General features: G+C 36.5%; 1 long non-coding RNA gene across 1 annotated transcript; it reads right to left on the bottom strand.

The window, feature by feature from the left end:
• Window positions 1-6,148: 6,148 nt before the first annotated feature.
• LOC139735686 (uncharacterized) lies at window positions 6,149-10,636 on the bottom strand. Its single transcript, XR_011711222.1, has 3 exons — window positions 10,311-10,636; window positions 7,870-7,967; window positions 6,149-7,428 (listed from the first exon to the last, which is right to left on the bottom strand). It is a non-coding gene; the product is annotated as an uncharacterized lncRNA (long non-coding RNA).
• Between the last annotated feature and the right edge of the window lie 6,184 nt (window positions 10,637-16,820).

Here is a 16,820-nt window from a genome sequence, read left to right as displayed (position 1 = left end):
TGATGTGTTAACGTGGCTCGAAAATTAAAGGAGAATAAAAGAGTAATTTCTTAGAAGGTTTGTCTTTGAGAGGAAAATGAAAAAAAAGAAGAAAACCTACAGCAAAAATATGATGTTTCTGTCTGACTCTCCTGAATTGTTTGTAACTCTGCATTTTCTGTCACGTAGAGAGTGTCGCGAACCACCCCGTCAGGTTACTAACCGAGACCGGGATAGTCAACACGCGGTACGGCATCCTACAAATCTACCACGACGGTATGTGGGGAGCTGTGTGTGACGTGTATTTCGGCGATACGGAAGTAAGTCGCCTTTTTTCAGTTCTAGTCGCAATTAATATGCATGAGTACAATTATGAATGGCTTTAAATTTATCATATACATAATGATTTGAAGCTTTTCTTCTGAATTTTCTTTTTTTTTTATGTTACTCTTTCGTTTTAAGTGCTTGGTTGTTGGTTTTTTTTTCTCTCTCTCTCTCAACTTCCTCTCTATGTCAGGTAGTGTGCAAGGAACTGGGCCACTCTGACACGGAAAGTTCGCGAATTCTGTACAGCTACGAGATGGATGACGTTGAATGGCCATCTCCCCGGGTTTGGTTCGATATCTCGTACTGCGCTACATACCAGGATGACAACATCGACAAGCTCTTCGAGTGTGGCCATGCGGCGTGGAAGAGGGCGCCCTACTGCAGTAGGGATGATGAGCTCACTATTATCACGTGTGTGGGCGAGCTGCCCCACTTATCCTCCAATTCGGGTAAGATTTGAAGTCATATACTCCATCTTAAAAACAAGAAAAACATGCTTATCGTGAAATTCCAGAAACTGCGCGATGTTAGAATAATGTTATGTCTTGCTAGCGACTATTACTTTGATATTTATCTCGAAGTGATTTTTTTTTTTCGTTTTATCCATTAAATTCAATTCTAACTTTTATTTTCTGTTTTTTCAACAGGATGTACATAATTTACGTAAATTTGACATGCATTCTAAATGTTACACACTCGGGTACCAAGGAATAACATGTTCATATCTGTAGTCATTAATGATGCTTTATTCATGCAAACATAATTATTTATACACATTCTGTGAAAAAAGGAGGCATACCCACTCAAAAGACTGTGCTTGTAGAACCTACTATGTGGGCACCTCACAAGGAAGAGAAGAAAACACACATGTAGGTGAAGAGCTTAAAACTACACGTTTTAGTGTGCAAGGAGAATTACTCATTCAGTATCTCACCGCTCATACAGTTTCCTTCGTTCTGTCCTCTACTGTCCGACAATCACCCTGTCTTAAACTGAGCACGCTTTGTATTATACAGAAAGATCCGTCTGTCCGGAGGAGTCTTTTATTTTTATTGACGTTATCACTCTCCTCCGCAGACAAGGGGATCCGTGAAGCCAGACGTAGTCTCCGCGGAATATAATATTATCCCCGACATGGAAATATAAATTAAACATATAAATTATAAATTTATGAATTATAAATATTATATATATATATATAATGTATATATATATATATATATATATATATATATGTGTGTGTGTGTGTGTGTGTGTGTGTGTGTGTGTGTGTGTGTGTGTAATTATACATATTATAATATCTGCATGATATCTGCACTAAATAAACCCAGAACAGCCAATACACTGGATGAGCATTTTCCTTCGTGTGGAAAGCTCAAAGCATAGGGTCTACTGTTATATTGTAGGCCTAATATTTACATCATTCAGTTTTCCTTGTTTCAATTTGTCTGTACAATGCTTGCATAATCATCAAAACAATGGAAATGGCTGAATCATCTCACAGAAGCCAGTGAAGACTTTTCTCGAACGTTTCTCAGAATTAGTAACCACATGATGCTGAGAATTAACACACAAGTGTATTGTCTGTGTATAATTCTTTAAAATAGACTCTCCAGATTCATACGGGTCCGGTCCAGGTGCGTGGGAGATCATACTGATCAGTATGGCGGTCGTGATACCGCTGAGTCTGATAATTTACTGCTGCTGGCGAAGTCATCGGAACACGGGCTCCGCAACAACTGCCAATGGCGCAGTGTCCACTAGCGCAACTTACGTGCAGTCAACGAATTCGGCACAAGTAGAAGTTGCGTCAACAGAAGCGTCCTCTTCTCCGCCAGCTTACGTTGAGCCGTCGCCAAAGTCTAAGGAGGCTCCACCAACATACGAGTCTGTGTCTCCGGATTCGGCAGCCGCCGAGGCGGCAGAACCCGTTTGCGTATAATAATGTGAAACACGCAAAATAGCTACACATAAATAATATTTCAGTGCAACCTTGGACGTTGTTGCATTTCAAATTGAAATCAACACGTAGAGAGTGTCTTAATATAACTTAAAGGAAAACTCCGGCTGATTTTCAGACTTTGCTTTTATTTAGAACAATTTTAAATTGGTTAAACTGGTTACAGAGTTTTGATCAGAACTTACAGTGATTGGGATAAGGAATAAGAAAAAAACTCATAACTTATCATCGCTATGAGCATGCAAGGATGATGACATATAGCAGCGTCAATAATCCGTAAGAATGGATGGGTGGGGGCTCAATTTAAGGGAGCAGAACAAAAAAAAGAAGAAGAAGAAAACATACATAAATTGTACACGGGTGACCTTGTTAAGAAGGTGGTATTGTACATGCATAATGGTATTGCATTGCTATTTTTCTGAAATATGTGAGCCTTCTTGCATGCATGCATCTTATAGTGAGCCCCCAGTCATGCCCAATTCGTATGGTAAAGCTGCTATAATATAATATGTCATCATCCTTGGTCAGTTATTGTTTGAGTTTTTCAGAGTACTAGTATTCTGCTCAAGGAAAAAATTGATTCCACAAATCTAAACATGGAGCTATCGATTTATGTACTACGTGATGTGAAATTATGAAAATCGCCTGGACTTCCCCTTTAAGGAGTAGTCGTACTTGATTTTCTTAACTGAACTATTCAGCAACACAATGTGAACTATGAGTAGAAATTGCTGATAATACGTTTACCTCATTTTTCATTAGTATGATTGATAATCTACTTTGCATGCTCAATACCTTGTTTATAAACCCGATGTTAAACGATCATTTTTTTTAATATCAGAGGCTTATTATAACACGTGCTTCTCGAAGTCAATTATCATGGCATCATTTTCTACAATACAATTTTACCATATCGGTCATCATTATGTAATAACAGATGATAACACAAATATCACCAAAATTTTACACGACTCAATTAATCTCACGTTATTTGAGCTCATTCATGACAAACGTGAATGAAAATGGCTTTGATTGAAATTTAAACCTGACTCTTACAATATGTTCTCTTCATTGACAAGGCGATATAAATAAAAAATGGCACTCTATAGGTAGGCCTACCTTCTATAACAAAAAGAAAAATGGTTTCTTTGGTTCCATTATGTTTCTCAAATATCAAGGATAGACTGTATATATATAGCAATAATAATGTCACAACAGAGGAATGCATTAAATACCAATCTTGATTTTAATTAAAAATCCGAATATTCTGGGGTCCTCCCCCTTCGTCAGGGATGACAGTGCGAATGAATTTTAATATGTTAATATCACTGTGAAAATTCATTCGCACTGTCATCCCTGACGAAGGGGGAGGACCCCCGAAAATTCGGATTTTAAATTAAAATCAAGATTGGCATTTAATGCATATCTCTGTTTTGACATTATCATTGCTATTTCTAGTACTGCCAATACGCGGAGATATATATATTTTCTTGCCTTTAATACTTTTTTTCCCTCCTCCATAGGTAGTATAGGTCGTCGGTGTTACCACGAACCGACGCTATTTCGTTTTTGAGCGAAAATGCAGTTCTGAGAAAATCGCGTTTAAAGATCTCACAAGTTTTAGACAACGTTTTCAATGACTTTTCCTGTCTTGTGTGTGAAAATTTTGACAGGGTGATGAGAGTGGAAGTTATTCTTCCTATCCATAGTGTAATTTTAGTGTGAATTCAAAAAATTTACGATATTTCTGTCTTCAAACTCACTGCGTCGGTTCGTAAATCCATCGTTTCTTGCGCGCACCATAGGTTATGTACTTAAGCGCGGGTCCCACGAACCGACGTAAGTTGTATTACGCCGGTTCGTGGGACCCGCGCTGTAGGGCCTGTACAATAGGTAACGTGCAATACGCGTGTATTTACGAACCGTCGCTATTTCATTTTCGTATGTGTTTACATACAAATACTATTAGGGCTATACCTGCTTATCAACAATAACCTTATTAATTGAAATTAATTGTCAAGTAATGATTGTTGTGATGATTACAATACATTTAGTGATAATTAAGATGATAATACAAGCCAGTTTCTCTTAATTGTTCTAAAAAGAGTGTTGTCATTGTTTTCATCTTCATTTAGTACACGCATGTATTGTTATTATAGCTGTGGTTGATCGTTCCAAAGATTTCTTTGCCCCCCCCCCCCCCCCTTTTTGTGGATATATTATTATTTAACACTTTTGCATTTGGACATCTATGGTAATACATGTATTCGGTATACTGTGTTTCATATTTTTTTACTGTTTTTTTTTTTTTTACTTAATTAACTTACTTTTTCATTTTTTCACATTATTTTTAATTCAAATTCAGTTCACTTCTTTCATAATAATTATGAATGTTTGTTCTAAGATGAAGGATACCGCTAAATCTTGGGAAAAAGATGTGCCAGTCAGTAATAATTACTTGTATTTACTCATCTTTCATACTCATGCATGCACTCTGTTATTTCTTTCTCTGAAATAATATATTAATTTCTTTATTTCTTATTATTCCACATATTTGTGACATTTACTTTGTCACAATTTTTATCAGTGTCATTGTCATTTGGCTCGCATGCGAATTCACTCATAATTCCTCATTTTCCATCTTTCTCTTTCCTGCTCAACAGATTCTATGATAGCTGCACCTGATCATATAAAGACATAAACTCATCCTGCATGCACTCTTCGAAACTGATAAACTCCTAAAAATACATGAATATCAACACTATCAGAATTTCAAGCTTCATTTTAAATATATAACAATGGTCATGTTTTATTATGCCTTTTGCAGCAATATATTGAAGAGGTGCATTATGTAATCGAAGAAACATAGGTCCTCAGTAGAATATCAAATTTGAATTATTCAGAGATGAGTAATGACAATGGGAAGGATAACAATTGTGGAAGAGCTCCATAAATCAATACATATCCAATGGCAAATGGAGATGGAATCAAGATTCAAGAATATGTGTAATTCAAGTTCATTATTATATCAGTTCTTGTGTGTTCACAAAAAGAGGAACACAGTTCGAACATGCACACCAAATCTTACATCGTACATTTACATCTATAGAGTGCGGACGGAACATATACAAGAGAAAGAATAACATTCTCAAATTAATATATCAAGCATAACTACATGTATGTATATGACCACACAAAGATGTTGCTGCATATATGCATGAAGCTTGAGAGTGCTGCAACACCCATATGTTCAGATAAAAACTTGATGTATATCATACAAAAGAGAAGAGGTACTGCATGTACATGTAGTTACACTATTCACAGGACAGTAGAGAAAAAGCACGAGAGAGAGAGGGAAATGGGTGTCTAAAATAGGTCGATGTAAGGAGTGCCAAGCCAATTAAGTCTCTAATAGAAGTCATACATATATAAGGAAACAAATTAATCACAACATAAATGATCATGCTCATGTTAACCAATAATTAGCATCTAAAAATGTGTGTAGAAAGCCCATAATATCAGCCTTTCGCCCCGAAGGCTTGTATTATGAGAAAAGAGAAATTTTGGCCGACCCCCCCCCCCCCCCCTCCCTGTGAATCCTTAATCCACCAGTACTATAAACACATTCTGAGAATGTGTTTTAGTACATGTACTAGCAAATTCACAAGAGAGTTGGGGAAATTCAGCCAAAATTGTGTGTGGCTAAAATAATTAAAAAGAAAGGTCATCAGCAAAACTACGGGGTGGATGCAGACGAATTTTCATGTGATGACTAAAAAATATGCAGCTAAAGGGAAAAAAAAAGACGGCGGAGAGGGGCCAAGGCTAATTTGACTCCCCTCCCCCCCCCCAAAAAAAAACAAACAAACAAACAAACACCACTGTTTTACAGCACCTTTAAAGGACTCTTAATTTTTTGTTTGTTCAAAAACAAACGTCTTTTCCATATTGTAGGCGAAATGTAGACCGATACAGTGTATAAAGTGTACATCCCAAGCTATTAAAGAAAAAAAAAACAGATTATGAATATCATTTAAAGTAAGAATTTCAGTGTGTTTAATCATCTTTAGTTGAGTTGCAAATGACATGTACATATTTAATAAGAGCAGTAAACTTCGAAGCGCCCCCAAGCCCTTCTATACTTAATTATTCATGTGTAAAGGTAGCGCCAGGGCACTCTGGTGGTCTAGTGGTTATGACGCTGGTCTAGTAATCCAGAGGTCGTGGGTTCGAATCCTGCTTGGGCTGCCTGTGATTTTTTTTTTTCACAGCAGCCTACAAACTGCACACTGCAGTTGCGTGCGTTACTACGGATGGAGACAAATGAATAATCTATTATTTTAATATACGATGTTTGACATCCTTATTGCAATCACTTTCTTTAATTGTAAATTTAGAGACATAATGAATTATTATTAAAAGAAATCAAATTTCTGTATTTTGTTGTGAGTTTGCATGGGAACATACACGTATCATAATTTACAATTTTAGTTAGATAAAGAACATCTTATAACAGAACTGTATAGTGATGGTTGAATAATTATGTCAAATTGTTATAAGTCCTATCATTTACATGGAGTGCATGTTCCCATGTTTATAAGAATCATACGTGACACATTCAAAGTGGGTTGAAGACAACAAAATAATAAATAAAAGAATAAAGGAGAATAGAACTTAATCTGATTACAGCATCATCTAAATATTGCCAATGTGCACTTAGAAATCTATCAAGATTTATCACAAGGTTATGATTACCACACAAAACCTTCAAGATTTATTATCATGAAATACATACCAATGAACACTTAAAAAAATCTAACGTTCCACATCCACATGAAGCTTTCCTTGATATAAATGTCTCTCTGTAGTGTTATTAAAGTGTAGCAAAATTGTAATTACGACATCACAGAATGGAATGCATTGTTTTCACCTTCAATCTTAGGATCTCCTTTCATGTTTCCACTTTACAATCACATTTCACTGTAGATATACCGTCCTTATGTTGTCGCCCTTCATCCCAATTTCTCCCTTCTATCCTATCTGTAGATTGTCTTCTTTCCTAAGCCATTGTATTCACATTCCTTGATGATCAGCACGATGCTGTACTTTTTTCTTCTTCTCTGAAACAGTCCAGCTCTTCGCTACTGCATGGCATCAGTCATCTGAAAGAAAAGACAGAAATTAAGAACTTTCGATTAAAATCAAACATCATGATACAAGATACAACTTTCATTTTGAGAAAAAGAAATCAGCCAACTAAACTGTAGTTGAAATTATTTTGCTCTATTTATATTAAACATAAAACAAAACGGTATACAGGATCAAAGAATGTCAAAAAAAATACTGCTGTTTTTGATGCATATTCAAATTGTCTCGCCTTTTACATACTTTAATGATGCAAGATCTTATGTCTAGCACTTAGTAAGTCTCATGTAGAATTTAAATTATTATTCACATGAATAAATCTGCATGTCCTTGTAAACAAGGCATTGCTTTGAAAAAGCTGAATATCACTAATTGCATTTGGGAAAGAGTCTACGACAATCAAACTTGTTTATTATCAGAGACTTTAACATCTTAATAAGACCTAGACTCTACATTACCATTGTATTCACATCCGTTGGTGATGTACACGACCCTGTACTTTTCCTTTTCTTTTCTGAGACAGTCCAGTTCTTCGCTACTACATGGCACCAGTCATCTGAAAGAAAAGAAAGAAATTAAGAACTTTTGATTAAAATCAAACATCATGGCACAAGATACAACTTTAATTTTGAGAAGAAAAAAAAATCAGCCAACAAAACTGAAGTTGAAATTATTTTGCTCTATTTATATTAAACATAAAACAAAATGGTAGGCCTATGCAGGATCAAAGAATGTCAAAAAATGCTGCTTTTCGTATTTGATGCATATTCAAATTGCCTCTTCATTTACACATTTTACTGATGCAAGATATTATGTTTAGCACTTGGTATGTCTCATGTAGAAATTGAATTATCATTCACATGAATATAAATCTACATGTATTTGTAAACAAGGCATTGCATTGAAATAGCTGAATATTACTACATGTACCTGCATTTGGGAAACAGTCTATGACAATCAAACCTGTTTCTTATCAGAGACTGTAACATCTTAATTAGACCTAGACTCTACATTATCATTCAGCTTTTAAAGGTATTAACCATTCACCTATAAAACACTGGCATTGTCATGTGCATCATATTTCTTTGATACTGCACATATTTTCATGAAGTCTGCACAAGAATGCAAATGAAACACGTCTGCTGTTTGGTATTTATGAAAAAAAAAATTACTAACCCGAAGTCCTTGGCCTTAGAAATAACATGTGGCGAGTTTAGTAGGAATTGACGTTAAATTCTTAAAATAGAATAAGAATAGATCTACTAAGTAGGCCTTTGCCTCATGAATGTCTGGTCTAATTATAGACTAAGTGAAGTCTAGACCTTTCACTTTTAAGTTACCAGTGGTTCACAAAATTTATATTATAGATCTAGACTACATCTAGATCTAGACATCTAATACTATTAGATCTTGGCAACTTTTGTCTTTGTGACACGAAATTAACATGTCACGGATGATATTGCGGCGATATCCAACAGGATGACAGTACCACTATTACTGACTCAGTAAAGTTGACATAGATAACATCAACTTGTTAACGTACGTTAGAGATGGCACCATATACAAAAGCCGGTGACACTGACACTGACAGATCTAACGACTACGTTTAGACTAACGTTAAAGAGTTAGACTCGCCATCTCAGTAAGTCGGCCAAAGACAAAGTCAATACAGGGCTAAGTCAGTGTTACTGTTATGTTAGGCCTAACAAATGTTAACGGTTACTCGGTTAGGTTAGGTTTACCAGGACTCAAGAGTCCTGGTTAAATCAGTCGAGGGACATTTCTTAGAAGTCCTTCGATTCCAAGAATAAAAAGGGTGAAAGAACAAAGGGAAAAAAGGAAAGAAGAAAGGACAAAAGATTATGTATGGATGCTGTGGAAATCGACAGCGCTACTGTATCACTATCAATCACGCGTGAATATGTAAACGCCATTTGGTTGGGCCGCATTCACAAGTTTTAGGGAAAAAAAGTCCCACCGCTGTGCTTCAAAGGTACTCCACTCGAACTAACATTAGACATAATGTCACATATCTACACACAGTACGGTACTAGGGCTGAATTCACAAGTATACTATAACACTGCACTGTACAGGAAAGCCACCTAACCTGTAGAGTACTACTCGTAGTGTTTAGCGTTAGGTAGTATCACTAGACCACATACTGTCATAGATGACATCTACACCAACGCTGCACACTGGCACTGGTCCGACGGTCCCTGACCAGGAAAAATCACTGTTGGACACTGACCAGTAACTTTTTCAGGAATGGACCAGTAAAGATTGGGGGAAAAAATGGGTGGACTCTACCTACTATTACCACTAGTCTAGATGTAGATCTAGAGCTAGACTACCGTGTACCGGTATGGCTCTGAACTGTGTTAATTTGACTTGGTCTTAGACTTCAGCTGATCTTAGTTTTAGTAACTGGTACCGGTATTACAAGTAAAGTCTTAACTTAGACTTAATAGTTAGACTTGAAAGTAAAAGTCTAACATGTCTAACTTTATTCTTTACTCTTCCTTTGAGTTTTACTGTTAGACTTTTTATTATTTTTTTTGTTTAGTACGCCTACTTTGTCAATCTCATGATTTCATTTTCAACTCAAAAGTCAAGGCTTTTAGTGTCTTCGAGACTTTGAAATCTTGCAATCTGCATGTCTTGCACACAGACGTTACGACTACAGTACTCAGTAGTCTCAGAAGTAACGACATAAGTTGAAAAGAAACAATAAATAATATGATTTGGGATCTAATTTGAAATTGGATGGCGTTTACAGACTAGGCTTCATAAGCATCACGCGATTGAATACATGGGACTACACACTACCGCAATTAATGGTTATGGTAGTCCAACTGAAACTGTTATTTTGAGCATGATTTTAATAGGATTATAGCTTACCATTCACTTCACTCGTGGACAGTGGGCTGGCTTAGGCCGTCATTCATCTTTCAGAAGGTTTGGTTCTCACTCTGAGATCTGGATTAGGGCCAAAACCTAATTCTAGGCCAGTAAGTTGAACAAAGCTCAAAATAATGCAACTGCGACGGTTCGTGAAACCCGCATTGCTCTTCACCGTAGCAATTCGGGTTTCACGAACCGGCGTATCTTTCCTGCGTCGGTTCGTGAAACCCCTTTTTCTCAATTTCTCGATATTTCGAGTACCGTCGTTTTTTTCTTTCTTTGATAAAATTAAGAATAATTAATTTTGTGATCTAAAATTTTGGGATTTGGTAGAGTTTTGAAAGCACTTTCATTTGGTACCAATATCTCGATTTTGAAAATTTTGACCAAAATCGAAATAGCGTCAGTTCGTGAAAACACCGACGAGGTAACGAGACACTTTCAGCAACCTAACTACTTTTATCTAACTTTGACGCCACTTACATTGCTATCTCCCGTCAGGCATTATTGTTAAAGTATAGAAGTAAGATTTCTTTGCCTGTCATAATTGTTATGGGCAGACGAAAATAACAGCATGTCCATTTACGAAAGTGCGTTGCTCATACCACATCTATATAACGTCATTCTTCTCGAAATTGATAGCATTTATTTTATACGTTTTTTATGGATGAGTCAGATTTGTTAAGAGAGTATTATTTCTTCCAAAGTTGAATCAAGGCAAACAATAATGCTGAAATTTCGAAAACGTTTAGGGGATGTCTATTCTTTTTTATTCCCCCCCCCCCCCCCCCCCCCCCCCGCCCGGCTCGGTCTTTTTTTTCCTCTCTCTCTCTCTCTCTGTTGTTCAACGTGTGAGCAGTATTGTTTTATGCATATAGCAAAGCATTTCAAGATGCGAAATTGCGACACTTTTAGGAGCTCATGATTTTGGCAGGATGTGTGTATTAATATCTTGCCCCTGTGTGCTGAGTCAGGGATGGTGACGACAAGCCGTGCAATATACAATGGTGAAACTGTTTGTTGTGTAGGTGTTTCGAAATAATAGGCAATACTAAATATACAGCTGTAGTGATAGAATAGCTGTCTTCTATGCGTGGTTTTGTGTGGTTGAAACATAGATTGTTGTATATACGATGTACTTACAGTAGTTTTACTGTGTCTCCTTTGTCTATGGCATACATGCAATTACAGATTAAACCCTTCCTCATTCTTGAAATTCAAGCATTCAAGCAGCAGAAGCGTAATGCAGGACATATTCTTAGAAAAAAGATTTGACAATTAGTGACGAATAATGCAGTAATGATGAATGACGGTAGCAGTGTATAAATATCATGATAACTATAAAGATAATCATTTTGAGTCCGACTGTGGGGCGCGTACTAATTCATATGTTTTCATTAATGAGAGACATCTTCAAAATGTGATTAATTTCTCCGCCAATATCCGCCTCACGGATCAATGTGGGCTGATTTGACGGAGTACAACAGTTACTGTGTCAACCGAACATATTGTCAAGAAAAGTCCATTCAAAATTTAGTGTGTAAGCACTTCAACATAACAATCTTTGAGCTCTGAAGTGTAATATATTTACCATCGCTATGTTTGCATATTAATGAAATGAGGATGACTAGCTGTTTAACCTCTGTGCTAATGAGTCAAACGTGCACAAATTTTACACACTTTATATACTAGACATATGAACGTGGCACACAAAAGGTTAACGAAGATTGTGCGCTCTGGCTCAGCAGAAGGGGGAAAGCACGTATCTATAGATAAGATTTACAATACGTCGTAATGCCATAAACTTCTTTGGAGAAGCTTTGACTACGACTGTCATCTTATACACTGGACTGCGTTGCTCTATTTATTCTTTTATTCAAGTGTCATATGAAAAAAATCGTGTTCTATGCAATAAGAAACTAATTGCTATGTGACAGTCATATTGATAGTTTTCACTTTTCCTTTAATATTATTGGTGCTTGCCTATGACGTGTGTAACGCAATCTTCTAAATGTGTGATTATGCGATGTTATCTGTATATCGGATGTTGTTCATGTTGCAACATAGATGTTATATGTCTTATTATTATAATCACTATATATGCTGAAATAATTGTTTCAATAGTGCTTGTGAATTTGTACAGTGGGCAAATTAGAAATCAATGATAGTCTGTATGAATGTATATTCGGTAAATTGATTTTAACTTTTCATGACATTACATAATATTATGTTAGACTAAGTCAATACTCACTCACCACCCATCAGTCAATCACCAAGGCAGAAGTCGCTATTTCAACTAGACCAGTCAGTGTGGCTGGAGACTGCACTTGATGATTACGGTATAAGAGATCGATGACCGATATGACAAAAATCAGGTATCGGAACCACGTGCTTCTGACTGTGGTTCATGGATAATACGATCATGACTGTGCGGGGAATTTATTGCCATTATGCGTATGCAGTATAGAAATTTCAGGCCACATAATAATTATGCCTCCGCCACGAAGTGACGCCGGAGGCATTATGTCTTCGGGTTGTCCGCCCTTCCGTCCGTCCATCCTCCCGTCCGTCCGTCCTTCCGTCTGTCCGTAATGAATTTTGTGTACAGCGTAACTAAAAAACCGTTTAAGGTGTCTTAATGAGCCTTGGTATGTATATGCATGAGTGGGCGAAGTTGAGCCTACTACTGTAACTTTTGGGTGCACATGCTCAAGGTCAAAGGTCAAAAGGTCAAAGTCAAATGCTCAAAATTTCACTATTTCCCCCATATCTATGCAATGCTTGGAGGTTTTTTCTTGAAACTTTGTGTATACATGTAATACCAAAATAAAGATTCTCCAGAGAGAGTTTTGAGTCACGAGGTCAAAAGTCAAATGTCAGAGGTCAAGTGAAAATGTTAAAATGTCACTTTTTTCTCCATATCTTGGAAATGGTTCAAGCTATCTTCATGGAACTTAGTACATATGCATATACTGACTATCAGTTATCATCTAAGGAATGTGGGGGTCATGTGTCAAAGGTCAAGGTCAACTCTTCAAAATTTCACTTTTTTCTCATATCTAAATGCAATACTTGCCGGATTTTTCTTGAAACTTGATATATACATGTATAACCCAATAGAGATTCTCTGGGAAGTTTCTAAGTGAAAGTGCTAAATTTCATCTCTTCGTCCATATCGTGAAAGTGGCTCGAGGTGTCATTATGAAACTTATGATAGTACATACAACGTATAGTATCTATAATGCATAAATATACCTGACAGTGATTCTCTTGGGAATTTTAGGGTCATATGGTCAAAGGTCCAGGGTCAAAGGCCAAATTAAAATGCAAAAAATTACTATTTGATTGTGAAATTACACTTTTTCTCCATACCTGGAAAGTTAATCAATGCATAGACTTATTAAGAAGGGTTAAAATTGAGGTACAAATCCTAAAATCCCCAAATACCTGCGCTCTTTGGCAGTATAGCCATCCATCCAATTAAACCTAGTTCAAGGAAAGTAAACATTTAACTTATTTGTGACAAACCTGTCATTTTGATATTTTGCCAATTATGTAAAACTCATCACACATTGTCAAGACGTTGTAGGTACTATAGACCTCTTAGGAGAATCATGCATTATGGCGGAGGCATACCAGTCGCCATAGCGACATTTCTAGTTTCATTATGATTGTAATGCTGCCTTGCCTTCTAACAAAAAAAAACAAAACACACACACACACACACACAAAAACACACAAAACAAAAAACACCTCGATAGGATTACCAAAGAACGAACCAAAGTGCACGAACAAAAGTAAAGATATATATATATATATATACAGTGTATACCCAATGGTGATGTGATACAATGAACATAATGTGTCGAAAGATGATTATCGTGGTCCAGCATACAGAGGTACAATGTATATGCTGTTTAGTTTGATTTATCGCATTCGATTGCCACTATTCTTTTAGGAGGGGGCATGGAAAGGAGGATTGGAGAGGAAAGAGTGCATGTGGATGAAATAAGAGCTTACAGAGGAGGGAGGGAGGAATACTTTGTCACTCAAAAAAGCAATTCTTTGTTCATGTTTCGGAGTATATTTTTGCATAGTGTATATCCTGTGTATATTACAGGACGCATTTATTTGATGTTTGGGTTTAAAGCAGTTTTGATCATGCTGTTTCACTGAAATTCTGTTATTTTATTTTGTAGTGTGTACTCGATGGAAACGGGGGTGTTGATGAATTAAGAATTAAAAATGATCTGAACAAACAAACAAACAAACAAACAAACAAAAAACGGCCACACACATGGAAATCCTTTTGGCTGGGAATTCAGCACACACATGCACGCGCGCAAACACATACACACGAACACAAACAAACAAACCAACAAACAACGTTTACGGCAATCACATTTGTGTCTGTGATATTTTACTTCGCACAGTTCGGGTGAACAATGATTCAAGTCACGACAGTGGGTCAAATCGTGGTTTTCCCCGAAACTTCGTAACCATACAAATTATAATGAGGCTGTGTTGAGTGAGCTGCCTGTAGTACAATGAACATTGTATTTTATCCTAAATCATGGATTTCTATGAAAATCTTATGAATTGTGATATGTCATACAAGGAAATTACTTTATTACCGATGTTAATGTTTGTGTCTTGATAAGTTATGATCTTCCCTTTACGAATTCAGTGTGTGTTTTGTGGATATTTCACTATGTGAAGATTGATACTCTACCTCCGTTTTAAGATATCGCGTCATATGCCTACATCTGTGATACCAATAAATCGTCATTCTGTGTCTCTGTCACAATAACTCCTTTGCCAATGAACATTGTATTTTATCCTTCTTTTCTTCTTTTTTTTTGTGAATTGTGGAGTCGGTTACAGCTCGTTATTCCGAAGGTTCGTTATTCCGAAGGCTCTTAAGTCCGAAGATTCGTTTTTCCGAAGGTCAGAGTCGTTATTCCGAATTTCATTTTCGGTCTAACGAATCTCCGGAATTTCGAACCTTCGGAATAACGCCCAAATGTTCGGATTAACGAACCCTTTCTATTTTCGGATTAACGAACCTCTAGGTATAGGGAATTTACAAGTGTGTTTCGGATCAACGAACATTCGGAATAACGAACCTTCGGAATAGCAAACCTTCGGAATAACGAACAGCACCCGTGGAGGTTGACATTATCCTTTTCGGTCAATATGTGCCTCATCAATCTCCTCATCTTAGATCAATCTTTAGGGCTTTAAAAAAAATACTGATATATATGTTGCAGTGTATGTTTCATTCTAGCATTTATAGTGTTGATGAGAAATACAAAGCATCGATAGGATTAAAGAATGTACGTATATAACAATGTGATTGATTATATCCTTGTGTATCTGTGTCTGCGTGCATGTGTCTGTATAGCATATTGCCAGGACGTATAGCCGGAATTGTGATCCACACTAATGGCGTATGACGTTGATATAATATTTTCAGCCATTAAATGAAAATTTACTGTCTTCAATTGGATGAGCGAATGTAGAAATATAATTATAGAAAAACACATCAGGGAAGATCGAAGAAAAATCAGACAACTCGATACGAAAGTTTGAATTTGAAGAATTTCTGCACCGCCATCATCTGTACGGTCGTATACATAGCAACGATTTGAATGATGTACCACTATATAGGACAACGATGTAAATGAAAATTAAGAGAATCGACATACTGCTCGCGTAAATAGCACTTGGCTTAAAGTTACCTCTTTCAGAAGTCACGGACAATGATACCCTCAACATAGGTCTACTTATTATGTTAATAAAATTATATACTGTATAACGAATGATAGTATGTTATTGCCCTGGGCCGATTCTGATTTTCATTACAAAAATTGATATTTGATATTTCATCTTGATATTTTCTTTATAACGTTTGTTTGATCTATCGTCCTGCTTTGACATCAATCTTGTAGTTCCTATCAATTGATGGCCATTACGTAACTTTAGAAAGATGACATTTGGAACGGATTGTCTGATTTTCCTCTAAAATAATGTGTTATATCACATTTGCTCGATTCACCCATCGCACGTACATTTTTTTTTAAAAGAAACATGTAATATATACATTTTTGTGCACTTAAATACTTTATACCTCGAGTCTCATGTCTGATACTCGTGAGAGCCCATACCATGGATGTTATCTGCACGGTACAAGAAGAAGAAGAAGAAGAAGAAGAAGAAGGAGGAGGAGGAGGAGGTGGTGGAGGAGGAGGAGGAGGAGAAGGAGGAGAAGAAGAAGAAGAAGAATTAGAAGAAGAGGAATATCATGGGGTCTAATATACAGCTTACTCGGTTGATTTCAGTATCACTCAATGAGAAAGTATGTGATGGGTTTCATAATCTAACTTTGTGTACATCCCTCGTACTGTATTTTGATATCATTTGCACTATTAATGTGTGTCAGTGGAGGACGAATTTTTGTAATCTAAATTCTCCATCATATAAACGACATTTCGCTGTCCAGTCAAT

The sequence above is a fragment of the Diadema antillarum genome, unplaced genomic scaffold, assembly GCF_040938485.1.
Source record: "Diadema antillarum isolate AM-2024a unplaced genomic scaffold, OU_Dant_1.0 seq00000590_RagTag, whole genome shotgun sequence".
Taxonomy (NCBI): domain Eukaryota; kingdom Metazoa; phylum Echinodermata; class Echinoidea; order Diadematoida; family Diadematidae; genus Diadema; species Diadema antillarum.
The sequence above is the reverse complement of the archived record's forward strand: the minus strand, read 5'-3'. Positions and strand labels throughout refer to the sequence as shown.